Genomic DNA, 14758 nt, shown 5'->3' on the forward strand with positions numbered 1-14758 from the left:
TCCAAGTTTCATTTCGCTCTGTTCAGATCCTTTAAGGCAGAAACAGAAAGAAAGAGTGTCGTTCACCTTGCAAGCTGCTGGGAGCACAAACAGCTTTGCTCTTACAGCTGTTTATAGGAGTTAGCGTATGAGGTCTAGTCCTGCTTTCCTGGTGGCATTGCATTAGAGAACCCTTGCTTGTTTTGTAACGATTTCTCCTTTTTTTAAGCATTTAAGTGCTGCCTCTGTTAAAAACACAACGACCAGAGCCGTGATACCGTAGTAGGTGTATCAGAGTGCACATACAAACTGTGATGTTAGTGGAAGTTAGGTGTATTTGCAAGGTGCCTAAGCCATAGGTATTTGTGAATCAACTAACACCAGTCTGTCATTAATCCTGAAGAAGAAATGTATTTCCTTGACCTGTTACAGCTAGAATTTGGAAGGAAATGAGATGTTTGGGTTTTGGGTTTTGTGGGGCTTTTTTTAGTGTCTCATATTACTTCAGTGGGTATGTACCAGACATTAATATAGTTAAGTTTGTTTGAGTCATGTTTGAGCCTCACTGAGCCTCCCACTTGTAAAATGTTAATTATTGGAAGAACATAGCAAATGTAATTTAAAAAATGAGAAAGGATTTTAAAACTGATAAAAAGCATAGGTGTGCCAAGCTAAACACACTATGTCAAAAATGTATGAAATGTAGAATCATGGTTCTGTTCTAATATTTCATAAAAAGGAGGAGAAAATGTCAGCAGTTTACTAGTATATATGAAATCTTGAGATATTATATACAGAAATAGCACTGCTAATGTAGCCAGCACGTTCTGTACAAGACACTTTTTTTGTTTTTTTTACTTCCTCAAACCTTTTCCGTTTGGGCTGGAGTTTCCTCTGGAAGATATCTGCCTCAGGTTGATTTCTTTTTTTTTAAAGTTCCAGCTAAAGTTCAGTCGTATGTAGTCTGAAAAATACGTATTTTCACTGTCTATAAAAGAAATTCAACTTCAACGTGTTTCTCACTGAGAAGCAGAAAATTGGCATGCAGCCCCCCCAAAACACAAACCCAGCAACAACCTGCACACCACACTTCAGTTTGCTATGCTCAAGAGAGGTGTGTTCGCATCTTAAATTCTCCAAGCATTTTATCTGTAGTGAGCACGCTGCATCCATTTACAGCTTCTGTGTCTGAATGAATGGTGTATCCGCAAACGGATGCTTGGGCATCCTCCAGCCTCCTCCTTCTGGCCACTCACTGTGCCTGAAAGTGCCTGGGAGAGCCCGCAGTGGGAACTGAGATGTCCCCCCGCCTCAGAGATGTTCTGCTCAAGGAGCACGGGAGAAACAGCCCAACGACAGGACCACTTGGTCCTAAGGCACCATCAAGCATCAAGGGTTCAAGGGTTAGGAAGGCGGCCAAGGCTTCACAGAGGGCAAGGAAGGCTGGAAAGAAGTAGGCAGAGACAGCATAAATGTACAAGCAAAGATTAAGTGAATAGAGGCAAAACGGGAGAACACAGCAAAGAAAAACCAAAAGAGCAGAGTTTATAACAAAGTAACAAGCACCATTGCCTCAGAAATGTGTCTTTGACTTAAGGAATATTGTGGCCATCTTCTTCCCTTTAGTGAATGGATATGAAATCAACTGGAAAAGTCTCTGCCCTGCCTCCCTGGAGGGTCAGTCCACAGAAGGAACAGCTACTGAAACTATTAGTTCAAGTGATAAGGATCTCTGCTGTGTCACTATGAAGCTCTGACCTTTGCTGATGATATAAGTGGCAGGTCAGTGTAATTTCACACAATGTGTGTTTCTACTGCACAAATTACTCATTTTTAAATGTCTGAATGACATACCTGGATTCAGGTCTGGAGCTCATGTTGACAAATGAAATAAATTGCAAGGATGTTTTTAATATGTAAGTTATTATAAGCTTGTTATATATTCCCTAATATCAGGTACAAAGCACCCAAATTTGTCTTAACATCAGTGGGCAGTTTTGATGATTCTCAGTCAGTCTGTACCTGAAGTCCCTCTTAGGAAACAGAAAAAAATACACCATCTCCAAATCTGACAAAGGTATTCATTACTGTTTCTGAGACCCCATATGCTAAAGTCACAAAGACCATAAAAGTATCCCAGCAGAATTAACACTGTTGTATTCAGTAAAATATCAGCATGGAGGTAAAAAGCAATAAATAAATAGTAAAGCTTCTAAGAAGTCCTGACTGCCTGCTTCATCTCCCTGGAGAGGCAGGGATCCTCTGGAAACATAGCTCATGCTCATGTGTTGTTAGCATGCCACCATTAACATTATTCAGTACATGTGTAGAAACAGCTGAATTGAATCAGTCTAAATCTCATAATTTCCAGACTTCTAAGTGCTACGCTTTGGAACAACAATATCCTTTAAAATAAAATACATTATTCTACATATAATTTAAAATAGCTTAATTCTAATTTAAAGCTTTTCCAATGGGTAGTATTTTTCTAAGATACTTAATATGTTATAAAAGTAAACATTGTAATAGTTAATTTCTAGAATGGCACCCCATTTCTCAGTAGAAGTACTTTTTCTTCGGATATCAACACAGCATCCGCATTTATCTTTTCTCTCTGTTGTTTTTTTTTTTTCCCACTTTGTGTTTTGACCATTATAACTTTTTTATTTTTCTCTCTCTCTCTGACTTCTCTGTTTTTCTTAGGGCACTCTCTCTCTCATACATTGTACTACTACATCCATAGGCCACAGACTCAAAGAATAATTTTGCCTGGAAGGGGACCTTCAGAGGTCATCTAGCCCAGCCCACTGCTCAAAACTGCTGCGTCCACTCATGACTTGAACATCTCCAAGAATGGAGATCCCACAGCCTCTCTGGGTCGTGGTGCCATGGTGTCTGAATGCCCTCCTGGTAAAACAGCTTTTCCTAATATCTAATCAGAATTTACTGTGTTCCAACTTCTCCCTATTGCTTTGTGTCCCATCACCATGCACCTCTGTGAATAATGTGGCACCACCGTTTTTATGTCCTCTGCCGAGGGAGTAATAGGGTCTTCTTGAGCCTTCACTTCTCTAGACTGAACAAACCCATCCCTCTCAGCATCTTCTCATAGCACTCATTCTCGAGTGCTCTGACCATCCTCATTGCCCTGTTCAGGACTCACTCCAGTATGTCAATATCTTTCCTGTACCACGGAGCCAAAATTCTGGATAGAGCACTTGAGAAGTGGTCTTGCAAATGCCCTCTTGGCACCTGCTGGCTCCATTCTTGCTAAGACAGCCCAGGATGCTTTTGGCCGCCTTTGCTGCAAGGGCGCATTGCTGGCTTTTGTGCAGTTGCTGCCCACCTCGACCACCAGGTCTTTTAGTGCAGAGCTGCTTCTTAGCTGGTCACCCCCAGCCTGTACTGGTGCATGGGATAATCCTCCCCAAGGTGCAAGATTTGCATTTGCGTTCTTGAACTTTGTGAGGTTCCTGCCAGGCCATTACTCCAGCCTGACCAGGTCCTTCAGAATCACAGTCGTGCCCTCCAGTCCATTGGCTGCTCCCCCTCCATCTCCATGTTGTCTGTAAATTTGCAGAGTACTCCTTATGCTGTCATAAGTCACAGCTGCAACAACTGTATGCCTAGTCAAAGGCCCTTCTAAGTCAAAGAGCTGAAGAGATTGACCTGAATGTGATAGATACTGCATAAGGAAAACTGGGGCAAAACTTCTCCCCCTTCAGTCACGAGCAAGACCCTTACGGAGAACAGTAGAAAGCAGTCGAAGTCCAGTCTCATATGTACCAAGCTGCCTTCTACCTCAATTGTCAATCCTTTGCAGAGTCAATAGGAAAAGCTGTGCGGCAGAGGTTCCCTGAGAAGGTTCCAGCCCTGCAACCTTTAAATAATGTCCATGCAAGCAGGGTGTTGATTTCTGTGGGACTTCTTCCATTATGCGTAGTATCTTAGGACTAGACCGTGTGATAATAGCAGTAGTACTGAGGCAGCAGTTCCGTTATCTTTCTCTGAAGTGGATTAGGGTCTGAATTATGCATGGGTTGAGATCCCTGGTGCTAGCATGCTTGGTTTTAAATTAGATTCTAAAGCCAAATGGCACCCAAAGTGGTAAGTACCTCACCACCTGTTGTGGCTTAACCCCAGCCAGCAACTAACACCACACAGCTGCTTGCTCACTCTCCCCACCCCGTTGGGATGAGAGAGAGAATCAGAAGGGCAGAAGAAGTAAGGAAATTCCTGCGTTGAGGTAAGAACAGTTTAATGCTTGAAATAAAATAAAATAATAATAATAACAACAACAACAATAAATTGTAATGAAAAAGAAAACAAAAAAGATGGTGTCATATGGTATGGAATATCCCTTTGGCCAGTTTGGATCAGCTGTACTGGCTGTGCCCCCTCACAGCTTCTTGTGCACATCCTTGCTGGCAGAGCACAGGAAACTGAAAAATCCTTGACTTAGTGTAAGCACTGCTTAGCAACAACTAAAACATCAGTGTGTTACCACATCATTTGCATGCTAAATCCAAACCACAGCACTATACCAGCTACTAGGAGGAAAATTAACTCCAGCCCTGTACTCAGCACTACTGAGGCCACACCTTGAATATTGTGTTCAGTTTGGGCCCTTCAGTACAAGAAGGACATTGAGTTGCTGGAGCTTGTCCAAAGAAGAGCAACAAAGCTGGTGAAGGGCTGGGAGAGAAACCCTTATGAGGAGCGGCTGAGGGAACTGGGGTTGTTTAGTCTGGAGAAGAGGAGGCTGTGGGGAGACCTTCTTGCTCTCTACAACTACCTGAAAGGAGGCTGTAGCGAGGTGGATGTTGGTGTCTTCTCCCAAGTAACAAGTGATAGGATGAGAGGAAATGGCCTAAAGTTGCATCAAGGGACGTTTAGATTGGATACTAGGAAAAATTTCTTCACTGAAAGAGTGGTCAGGCATTGGAACAGGCTGCCCAGAGAGGTGGTAGAGTCGCCATCCCTGGAGGTATTTAAAAGACATGTAGACATGGCACTGCAGGGCATGGTTTAGGAGACGTGGTGGTGTTGGGCTGACGGTTGAACTGGATGATCCTAGAGGTCTTCCAACCTTAATGATTCTATGATACTAAACTACTGCCTTTTCCTTAACTGTGGTGAACCTCTCACTATGCAGCAGAAGAAAACCTTTAGTTTCTCAGTTGTGGTTTAGTACTGACTGTGCCACAAAGTGCACAGTCACCGAGAAAAAAACAAGGCAGACACTGAAAATGCATGGGAAAAGTTTATCCTTAGTAAGAATAGAAAATAATGTTATTTCCATACAAGAAAACAAAATGTAATTTGAAGACTGGGATGAGGCTGAATATGACATATTAAAGAAAATAAAAAGGATACATAGGGACTACCCTTTGCAACAGGTGGTAGATGTTACAAGGGAAGATGTATGGTTAAGCTAGTGACACACAGAAAATTCATTGTGACTGATTTATCCAAAACTAAGATGATGAGCATCGTTACTGCAAATTTTAATATCCTTTTTTTTTTTTTTTTTCTGCAGAGGCTGGGATTGTAAAAATGTTATCTCCTGAAATATTGTCACCTCATATGGTCAAATGAGCTACTGCAAAACCTCCCAGACATCATATCTGAGAAAGTGTATTTGTTCTGCTTGTTGATGCCTGTTGGAATTTCTTTCACAATGTTTTGAATCTTTCCCCAAATCGTTGTCATTTGTACATCTGACTGAGTGCATTTCCTCACTCATATATTTTAACACTTCTCATATGCCCTTGAGCATCAACAGAAATGCATTTTTCATTGGCTGGATTCACGTTGCTGCTTTTTTCATTGCATTTGTAACGTGACATTCGTTTTTGTTTTGTTTTGTGTGGTTTTTTTTTCTCCTGGTACTCCACTTATAATGGCAAAGTATTTAGAAAGAGCAAGCTGGTTCATTTTATTCTGCTGTATTAAGAGAATGCCTCTAACTGCAATGTTAGAGCTAATCTAATTAAAATAAATGACAAATAAACAGCATTTGAAAAAAGGGGTATAAGAGAATTTACAAAACACAACGAGAAGTCAGGATTTGCACTATATCTATGCACTTTGATTACTTTGGTTAAGGTGAAGGTCACCTAGAACACCATTCCTACCCAGCATCCATACTGTGGATCTAACTCCCCTGCTAGTGGGAAGGACAGCCAAGGCTGGAAGTTTTGCTACTGTTCCAGGTGTGAGACTGATCCCAGGTCTGTGCTCCCTTAGGCTTTTACCTTCCTGTGGCCCATTTGGCACAATAAATGCGAGGCATAAGACATCCCCCAGCAGCAGTCCAGCAGTTCCTTTTTCCTAAACTCCAGCCCTTTCGTCTCCTCACGTTTTCTCTCTTCCTGTGTTGCCCTTAAGTAGAAATGCAGATGACGAAGGGCGGCTAATGATTGTTGAGGACAATCCTGGAGGCTAATTCTAAATATCCCCCTCTGCCCATTAGTAGTCTAGCAAGGCTACTTGTTTATTATTATATGGGAGAGTTACAGTCATACTCTTTGCACTGCCTTCAAGCAAATCATTCAGATCTTTCTCCTAAATGAGGGAAAGAACAGTCTCTTGGCTCTTTTTTTGGATACCCCGAGAATCTGTAACACATGTTTTAGACCCGTCCTATTTGTGATCTCTTCTATCAGATTAACTGAATGCACGTTTAACATATAACAAAAAGAAAAATGACACCCGGCAGTTCCCTTTCCTCCTGCTCCCTCTTCCACATTGTACACTTACCACTTGTTTTTAGCCAAAAAGTGGTGCTCTACAGCTCCAGTTGCTATGTTGTTCATATTAAGACTGCCAGTAAAAGATTTTCATTTGGCTTCTTTCAGTCATATAAGTAGTAAAAATAAAAGTAAAGGGAAGCTTTCAGTCAGAAAAACAGCCAAGAAAGGCTTGCAGTGAGCAGTCTTAAGAACTTAAAATAAATTCTTGAGAGAATTGAATACAAAGCTTCAGCAAATAGGGAAAAATTTTTAGAAGATTGAGAAAATAGTGGATGTTAATTAGGACATGTGTCTAGATCTATTTTTAAAAGTTTTGTTCCTGAAAATCCTTCATTAACATAAAGAAATAAAACATACAAAATCAATTTTCAAAATTACTTTAAAAAAAGAAAAGTGAATTTAAGTTTGCGCCAAAAAATGAGTTTGAGCCAAAAAATAAAAAACCTCATGGAAGATGACTGTTACACTTCCTTTTAACGTGCATCTCTCTGCTAGCTGGTTAGGTAAATCGCTCAGTCCCCTAGTCCACTTAATCTGGGAAATGAAAATCCACTGGTAACATCACTGAAAAAACAGTGAGTCACTTTTCCTAAGTCTGTTTACCACAACCCTGTGTTTCTTTCTTCACTGGATGTCTCCACATTAAGAAATACGGAGAATGAAGGAGGCTGTCATGGTCTATTGAGAGATGTCAAGGCACCTTTGATGTCTTCAAGATCCTTGTTCACTTGAAGTAAAACATTAGTTATGAAACAAGGGACCAAAGAGCTGGTGAAGAATGTGAAATTAGTAGAAACGCTAGGACAATACAACTTACAAAAATTAAGTTTGTCATTCAAAAGGCAAAAATAGCTCACACCGATGTCCAGTGTATTAAATCTAGCATCACTGGAGCACAAAGCATGTACCAGTCAATTACTGATTGAGAGGAAAACCATATGTCAAATACAGTATATGATAGATTGAAGAAAAATCACTTTGACTAGCATGAAAATTAAACCCAGTCCCAGATTCTTTGCATAGCCCAAACTCTTATTGATTTGAGTTGAGTAGATGAATACGTTAGGAATGCGGACTGGGTGCAGAACAAGCACTGGTAATAAATATCCCATACCTTTTTGCAGCATCATTTCATTCTCCTTTCTCCCCTTTGCAGCCCCTTGAAACATTTGTATTTTGGTATTGCTTTTTAAAAATCAATAAATAAAAAAATCAAAGTTCCTTTTCAATTTTAGGAGTGCAGGGGTGGGCTGAGATTTTCCCTTTTCTTTTATCTCTTACAGAAACATTATATAATCCCCGCAGCTTTATGTCCTTCTGGGACCACAGTGGATGACAGCCAACTGCTGGCACCGGCACTGCTGGTTTTGCCCTGCTGCTGAAGTCTTGGCTGTAGGCAGTGTGTGCAGAGACACACTAAAAACAGATGTCTGTGGTACGCTGCACATTTTGAGATGAACTGTTACAGACCTTTTGCACTGTGCATCCCTCCATCTCCAAAATGTGGGTTAGAAATGTGGGATTCAACTGTTTGAAGAGCCCCATCAGTGTGAAGAATGAAGGAACTGATTCACGAATGGATGCAGCCTGAATGTACAAGGAGCATTAGGAAGCGGGGAAGCCACGTGCTGGGTGCTTGCCTTTGCATGAAGACAGCTGCAGATTGGCAGTGCAGGTCAAGGGGTCTGAGAAGAACAGATTCCTTGGCTGTGTTGTATCTTACGTCTGGCTCTTTAAAAATGGCATTTGGGATCCAAAAACTGACTAGAAACAGTGGCATGATACTGCAAACAAATTAATTCCCAGTACAGTGAAAGAAGGACGTGAGACAGGAGTTTGTTCTGCTTTTTAGCCTACATCAACCCGTATCCCACTACCCTGCCCCCCCGTCACCTCCCTGAAATAGTGTGTCTGACAGGGAAGTTATCCGTGGGAATGTCGGTGATTTTACAGCGGCGTTGGGTCAGCCTCTCATCCATAGCAATTCAGATTGTGTCGGTAGAGTGCAGTGACATAAAGGTATCCTAATACAAAAGAAAATAATGTCTGGCCTCTTTTGTGCTTAATAGCACCAATTCCCACTCTGGAAGGAGTGTTCACATACTTTAGGTTAGACATGTCTTCAGTGCCCTGGCAGACAGAGGCAGATGTTTCCCTCTTTGCGCTCCATCTGGCAGAGAATAGGGCTGGAACCAGCCTCACAGGCTGCCAGAGAAAGTTAGCAGAGAGCACAAACTTTTAAACACTGCAGAATTTGGCCTGACTATTACCAATGAAAATAGAAACTAATTTCAAAGTATTTACCCATAATTCTCCACTCCTTGTTATTTTAAGTGAGTTACTCCATTTTGTTGTCTACAGCCACCCAAAGTCTTAAATTTATGGAATTTATGGAGCCCAAAGTTTTAAATTTATGGAATGTTTGGACTTTTTTGTTTGGTTGGGGGTTTTTTTGTGGTTTTTTTTTGTTTTCTTTTTTTCCTTTAATTTCAGCTTTATGGAAATTGTGTGACATTGAGGGTTGGGATCAGATCCAAACTGTCTGTGCCATAATTATTTTCAAACCTTGCTGAATTGTGTGACAACTTTAGCTTAACGCCAGAATTTCTGTTTAGCACATAAGCATCAGATGGTGCTGAGTATGAACAAGTGTACATGGACATGAAAAACTAGCATCTCCGTATTGACTTGGAGTGACTCCATGTCCCTGGCTTCAAAACTATGCAAATTAAGGTTTGTCATACTGAATTTGTCTCCTCTTCCCACTCCAAGAAAGAAGCAAGAAGAATGTGAATTTCAAAATGTAGTAGCAAAATGTGTTGTTTTTCCAAATTGATTTCTTAATTAAAATTAATGAATTCTGTGGCAAGAATAGTAATTCCCAGTGTGGGGAGGACACAAAGGACTGTTGTAAGAATTAGAAATAGCCATGCAGTTTGGAGACAATAATTTCTGTCAAATATTCAGCAGCCTTCCTATCTCAAAGCACTTTAAAATTCAGCGTCCTTCCTATCTCAAAGCACTTTAAAATGATGACTCTGACTTCTACTCTGTGCATTGGTTTACTTCTTGTATTAATGAGCCATATTCATTTGTTCTTGCTTTTGGTGGCTGCTACATTTGCATTTGGAAACTTTAAAAGACAATGTAATGTGTATCAGGAGTTTAATGAGGTTTTATGAAAGCTCCTGGATCAGGCTGACCTTTCATACTTAGGAGGCTGGGTACTCTGCCTTTTCCTTGCTTCAGAACTATGTGCTTTTTCTTCAGAAAGAGAGTACAGAGAAATTTTTTAAAAAAACCAACAAACCACGGCAGCCTTCCAAATCCCTTTGCACTGCTAGCTATGAAGAAAGCTGATGAAAGGTGGGGCAGTAACAGGGAGAAATGCAATGGAAAGTTAAGAAGGCTGGAGTGGAAGCTGAAGAAGGGTGGGGATTAAACGTCAAGGATCCTAAATGGAATTTGGAAAAAAAATAGAACACCAGGAATACCTACAAAATGATGAAAAGAATGATTATGTACAAGGAGGTATTCAGAATGTACAAGAAGCAGCAGCAAGGTTGAATTGCTAAACAGAATCTGCTGAAATGTCAATGCAATACAATGGGGTTTATAATCCCTATGACAATGTTAGGAGTAATCAGCTGTGGAAACTCAAGATACACTCATGTATTACTGAATTCAAAGGTTTGGATACCTGATAGTCTATGTGCTATCTGTGACTGACATGGAAAAGATGGATTACACATACAGATGCAAAAAATCGATGCTCATTTAATAGGCATATCATATTTTAAAAATAACATTTAAAGGAGAACGGAAAGAACAAAAGGAAATATGCGGAGTTTATTTTTGATGCAGTTCATAGTGTGATGAAACTGTGAGTGTAGGGCTTTAAGAAGTATATAGGCTAGGATAGATAATAGATGCAAGGTATCCTAAGTTGTCAGAGCAAAGTCTAATACTAGTGAAAGCTATAACTCAATTCAAAGCATAAAAAAACCTATAAAAAAGCATCACTGGAATGTATATACTAGCATCAGAGGACATACCACATCCAATAACACCAATGCTGTAAATATGACAATGACAAATCTGAGAGAAGCAATAGGACTAAGCTCACACCATGATAATGAAGAGCCATAAAGTGGGAGGGCAAAGAATATTTATGGGAGGAAAGACGTCAAAAACTGCAGAAGATATGGGAAGACACCAACCTACAGTTTAAATAATACATACGTCGACCAAAAGAGGCAGAATGAAGGAGATGAAATACCATGCAATAACACATCCAGGTCACCTAGAAACCCACTGAACAGTCTTGAATAAAACGCTATTATTGGGGGATTATTCAGTATTTCTTGATGTGGTATCAGCAATAAAGAAGGATGACAAAATTGAGTCTGAATTTAGGTAAAAGTGATTAAATTTTATTTTAAATATAAAATTACAATGGGAGAAGCTGTTACCACTATTAAAAATACCAGCACACATGGAAAAAAATATGCAAAACCACAATCTAACTATTCACTAGCCCATTAACACATTAGATTCCTTTTTGATCAAGCTTTCAGAATACTGGGTGATGTGGCATTGTCTATAGGATTATCAGCCATATGGATTCTTCACATATCCCCCAAAGAATCTAAAAGACAGTATAAAGCAAACTTATCCAGGTGATACATCTGCAAATCTTCAAGGCTTTGAAAGACGAAGTACAAAACAGCGGTGATGCTATCAGCACTGTCTTTCCTTTAAGCTTCCTTGATGTTTAAAATAAAATTGTGTAGAATTGCAGCTTAGTATGAAGAAATTAAATATCTTCTAAAATATTTAATTAAATTTTGAAAATTATTTTAATGCGTTTGCATACCCGAGGACTTAAATAAAAGGCTAAAAATATATGCAGGATTCAAATGAAATGGTAAAATGCAAGGGTCTTCAGGTCCTTGGAAGATAATTTAGTATTGATAGACATTGATAGAGTGAGGGACAGGAAAGAAGGCATTACAAAAATAGGAAGCTTCTTAGGGGAACAACAGCTATGGACTATTTCCAGTAACTTCTTATCTTAAGAGAATGAGGCCAAGAAATAAGGACCAACCACTTACCAGAAAAGTCATCTCACTCTGTGAAGCAGCCAAAGAAGACAGAAAGGGAGCCGTATAGTAGGAAGTGAGGAATATTAGTATTAGCATTCTGTGTGTTGCATATGCCAAATTTCTGGAAGGCACATTTAGGCACCCTTTCTATATGCTGAAGAGATCAATGTAATGAATACTTGATTTCCTTTTGGAGGGACTATGAGGTCTAAATGACATTTTTACCCATCTTATATCTCAAGCTTGTAGAGTTTCTCACAATAGCCTTCTAGAAGACGAGGAATTGATAGATTCCAAAATACTGTAATTGAAACAATACACATTTTATACAGCCAGAGAAGAGCATAATGCAGCAAAAAACATTTAATTAGGATTATTTTATATTATATTTTAGGATTATTTTATATTAACAACTTGGTTGAGTATTATATCCATATTCTGCTATATTATCCATTTTATCACTGTCACAGAAATACAGTGACAATATCCAATGCTGATTTGTTGGTCCAAAGTCTTTCCACAGCAGGTCATGATTCAGTATTCCTTAGAGTTAGATGTTGACTCTGGTCTAAAAAGAGACTTGCAAAAATCCTCAGTAATTAGGTATTTCTTCTACTGACACTATACTCTAAGAAGCTCGTGTTTGTTATTTACTGCTACCTGCATACTGAATAATTATACTCAATAAATTGTTTCCTGCTATACTTTTCTCAGATGGTTGGATAAGATTAGTCACAGCAGAACGTACCTTCATCCTTTTAAAAAGGCAATCTATTTTTTCCGGAAACATAGGCATTCATTTAGATGAGGGAACTGCCTGATAATCTATTTTGAGTTGCAGTGTTTTTTTAATCACCTTTTCACATACAAATTGGTTGTGGAAAACAGTGTAAATAAAGGGAAAATTTCTTACTTAATGGTTTTACTTTACTTTCAAATGTATGTACACACACGCATATAAAATACATACAACATACATATAATATGCTTAAATATAATCTGCCTATAAATACATATGTATACCACAAATATTTTAAATGGAGGAAGAAAAGAGTTACTGTCAGAAATTCATATCCTTCTGTCTTGGTAAAGGCCCCGATATATGCATAATGTAAAAATAATATGAATAGCATTGATCGCCACTTCCCTTCAATTTACTTTATTGTGGTGCAGAATCAAACATTTAATTTAAACACTGGTAAAAATTAATGTCTGCACTTGAGCTAGAAGGTTCTAATATGGCAACACGTATCCAGCAGCAGGACCTGCTGAAAGCTCCTGTTTAACTACATGTCAAATTTTTTGGTAATTGCATTCACAGGCAATGAGATTTAGTATAAACCCATTAACCTTCATATAGCTCAGGATAAATAAATCAGGAGATATGAGTCTGTATATAAACGGCAAAACTTTTCATGGTTGACTATAAATTATATAGCTTTGTGTATTAATATGGAACTCCTAAAACAAGTAAGATCAGATACCTTAGGCACTTTGAAATGCCTAAGCTCCTTTGAAATGAAAGTAAATTTTAGTTTTCTTGCAAGTGGCATTATCATTGGGTTGCTACTGTCCCTGCTTATTGTAAAGGTGAGGGATAAAAAGCATATCCCATAGGGCAAGCTGAGAGGGACTTCATTGCCTTAAATGAATCATTATTAAAGTATCTTCTTGTGAACACCTTGGTACTCTAGTCCCACTCAGATAAGTTTAGCCACATGAAGTACAACTATCAGGAATCCTGGTAATTGCTGTCTTCTCTCACACTTTGTCTGTCACCCAAACTTCTTTTATAAAAGTTGATGTAATAGTTTTAGGCTTGCACATTGTGCATAGATGGCTATCAAATGGTTACAATAAAGAAACAATTACAGTGCTGAGCTATGAAATTTTGTGTGGGAAAGATGAATTGTCGTTTATGTTAAGCAGCAGCCTCTGAAACAGTTGTCTCTCAGACCAGAGTGCTTTTTAAATGCTTTTCCCTGTGCTAGAATTCTGTAAGTTAAAGATACAAGGAGTACTTTGATCAGAGGTAAAGAGGGTCGCAACATTGGCTCATCAGCACTTGTTTTTTTAATGGCAGGGATTTTGTGCAAATAAGAGGGTGTGCATATGTTTTTATGTACCAGTGGTAGTTACATATACTATCAATGGTAGGCTTATTAATATATCTTTTCAAGGCTTATAATGTACTAAATCTTTTAGCAGCTTCACACATCTGCTATTTAATTAAAAACAACCACTTACCAGAGGAGTATTTCATTCTTTCATCCCCCAACATTAATGATCCTTTCAAACATTTACCTTGTCTAAAGCCAAGGTTGGACAATGCTGTCTCCATCTTCAGTACTGTGCAGTTGGTTTGGTTTGTTTTTTTTTTAGGTTGTCTGGACACCTGACATCTGCAGCTCATCTGGGTTCTTTTATACAGGTGGCATGAATCCACCCTGCAATTATGTGCTTAATGCTTCTGGAAGGAAATTCGTTCCCGGTCTCCAGCTAGGTCTGAGCTTGGGAGACCTCTGGGTATCTCGCTTTAAAAATAATTTGGTTGGGTGTCAAATACTCATTCATATAGTTGAAGAGGTTTAAAAATATTGCTTATTTAAATTCTTTCTCATAGATATGTGCAATTAGACTCATGGTAATTAAGGGCCTAAATCTGCTCAAGCCAATTTTAATGGCAAAACCCCAATTAACACCACTGGAAGGAATACAAAGGCCTGGTGGCTTTGCTAGTGTTTATGTTTACATACAGGAATTGCTTCATCCATCACTGACACTCAGCTGTCACTATCTGTCTAAAATAGGCATTATCACCAGTAAAATGTTGTTTTATTATTTGCCTTTCAGAACGATCCCCAGACTTCTTGCTGGATTTGTCATTCTGTTTTATTTTCAGTGTTATAATGTCCTTAA

At 39.0% G+C, this 14758-nt stretch overlaps 1 long non-coding RNA gene across 1 annotated transcript in view; it reads left to right on the plus strand.

Annotated features, from left to right (window-relative positions):
• The window catches only part of LOC142059269 (uncharacterized), a 7974-nt gene extending 1977 nt beyond the window's left edge, over positions 1–5997 (plus strand). Inside the window, exons 2-4 of the long non-coding RNA XR_012661258.1 lie at positions 1606–1761; positions 2683–2889; positions 5519–5997. This is a non-coding gene — a long non-coding RNA (uncharacterized LOC142059269). The remainder of the gene's footprint in view (positions 1–1605; positions 1762–2682; positions 2890–5518) is intronic.
• The last annotated feature ends 8761 nt before the right edge of the window (positions 5998–14758 follow it).

This window comes from Phalacrocorax aristotelis, chromosome 1 (assembly GCF_949628215.1).
Source record: "Phalacrocorax aristotelis chromosome 1, bGulAri2.1, whole genome shotgun sequence".
Taxonomy (NCBI): Eukaryota; Metazoa; Chordata; class Aves; order Suliformes; family Phalacrocoracidae; genus Phalacrocorax; species Phalacrocorax aristotelis.